We start from the raw sequence: 2,500 nt of genomic DNA on the forward strand, positions 1-2,500 counted from the left end.
CCCGAGGGGTGCCCGTCCGCACTCATCGGCTGAACTTCCGCGAATTGCAGTACCCGATTCGGCCCGCCGGGGGGCGCTGCCGCCGGGGGAAGAGGGGGACGGGCCGGGCCTGGCGCCGGGCTCCGCCGGACGCCCGGCGCTGCCCCGTCTCGGCCTCGGAAGGGGGAGTCGGGGGAACGGGAGGCCGGGAGTCCCGGAGAAAGAGAGAGAGAGAGAGAGAGAGATAGAGAGACCTCCGCGGTTCCGCCTTCGACCGCCGGGGGGCGCCGCGCACCCGTCCGCACGGGCCCGTCCCGGTGGCTCCCGGCAGGGCTCTCCCAAACCCTCTCCCAGGGCCCCGGTCCGGGAGCCCGACTGCGTCCGCTCTCCGCTTCCAGAGAGGAGGCTGTCGGACGGGGAGAGCTGGTACCGGGCTCCTGGAGCCCTGCCTGGGCAGCCTATGGAAGGGAGGGAGCCCTGGCCCTGCTGCTCTCCGAGCTCCGGCCCTGCTGCTCTCCGAGCTCCGTGCCTGCTCTGCCACGGGTCCTTTCGCAGGAGCTCCAGGGAAACGGGCTTTTCGGCCCCTGACAGAGTCCCGGCTCTCTCGCTCGCCTCGTTGGTACCTACTGATCCGGCGGAGGTGTTCTCCGGCGGGTAGCGACACGGACGGCCGAGGGCGCGCTTCACCCAGGCTTCAACCGTCTCCTCCCCGAGCCCCTGGAAGTGCAGCTGGGCCGCGGGCGCCCCGGTCCGCACTCATCTGCGAAACTTCCACAAATTGCAGTACCCGATTTGGCCCGCCGGGGGGCGCTGCCTCCGGGGGAGAAGGAGACGTGCCCGGCCCGTACGTCGGGCTCCAACGGATGCCCGCCGTGGACCCTTTATAGGCCCCATCCTGGTCCTGCCATGCTGTTATCGGAGCTCCACGGCTATCTTGTCACTAAACCTTTCGTTTGAGCTCCAGGGCTTTTTGCTTTTTGTAACCCGGTTCCTGGAGCCCTGCCTGGGCAAAATCGGATGCAAGAAGGCCCTGCCCATGCTGATCTCTGAGCTCCGCGCATCTTCTGTCACGGGTCCTTTCGCAAAAGCTCCAGGGAAACAGGCTTTTCGGCCCCGGACAGAGTCCCGGCTCTCTCGCTCGCCTCGTTGGTACCTACTGATCCGGCGGAGGTGTTCTCCGGCGGGTAGCGACACGGACGGCCGAGGGCGCGCTTCACCCAGGCTTCAACCATCTCCTCCCCGAGCCCCTGGAAGTGCCGCTGGGCCGCGGGCGCCCCGGTCCGCACTCATCCGCGACACTTCCGCGCTGGAGTCCGACGCTCGCCGGCCGCGTCCCCCGGCCCGCGGGGGCCCGGGGGGAGGCCCGACGCGTGCGGGGGGAGGCGGCGGGCGGCGGGGGCGCCCCCGCGCCACCCGACGGCGCCCCCCGGTGGCCAGAGGCGGCTCGGAGCGAGACGATCGGGGGGGGGACGGCGGCGCGTGACCCGCCCCGGCCCCCTTGGCCCAGCGGACGGGCAGGCGGCTCCCGGGCGCCCCCCCCGATCCCCGCCGCGGCGCCCCCCGGTGGCCGCCTGACGCCACTGCGGGGGGTGCAGATTCCGTGTGTCCTCTCGGATAAAAACAAAAGAAACGATTCCCGTCGGGCGAAAGTAAGTGGGACGCAGGGCCCCGGGCCCCGACGGTCCGCGCGCGCGGCGCCCCCCGCTGGCCGGTCGAAGGGAGGACAAAAATAAAATGAAAAAAATTTCAAAAAAGCACTCGCCCCAAACAGACGAAAGGTACCCGGTCCGCCCGGATGAACCCTCCCCCGTGTCCCCGCCGCGGCGCCCCCCGCTGGCCAGCCGAGGTAATACACGATTGAGAGGGGGGGAGTGAAAAACAGGGGCAAAAAATGAAAAACACCCCACCCGTTTGAATGCAAAGTCCCGGAGCGGCCAGGGGTGGACGCCGGTCCGCGCGCACGGCGCCCCCCGCAGGCCAGTTGAAGGGAAGAACGGAACGAGACTTAAAGATAAAAAAAAATTTCAAAAAAGCACTCGCCCCAAACAGATGAAATGTACCCGGTCCGCCCGTGTCCCCGCCGCGGCGCCCCCCGCTGGCCAGCCGAGGTAATACACGATTGAGAGGGGGGGAGTGGAAAAAAAAAGGGCAAAAAAATGAAAAACACCCCACCCATTTGAATGCAAAGTCCCGGAGCGGCCAGGGGTGGACGCCGGTCCGCGCGCACGGCGCCCCCCGCAGGCCAGTTGAAGGGAAGAACGGAACGAGACTAAAAGATAAAAAAAAATTTCAAAAAAGCACTCGCCCCAAACAGATGAAATGTACCCGGTCCGCCCGTGTCCCCGCCGCGGCGCCCCCCGCTGGCCAGCCGAGGTAATACACGATTGAGATTAAAAAAAACCAGGCAAAAGACAAAAACACACCACCGATTTAAATGCAGTGTTCACGAGCGCCAGTCCGCGCGCGCGGCGCCCCCTGCTGGCCGCGTAAAAAAAAAAAATAATAATAATAATAATAATCC

Source organism: Pseudophryne corroboree, unplaced genomic scaffold (genome assembly GCF_028390025.1).
Source record: "Pseudophryne corroboree isolate aPseCor3 unplaced genomic scaffold, aPseCor3.hap2 scaffold_3073, whole genome shotgun sequence".
NCBI lineage: Eukaryota > Metazoa > Chordata > Amphibia > Anura > Myobatrachidae > Pseudophryne > Pseudophryne corroboree.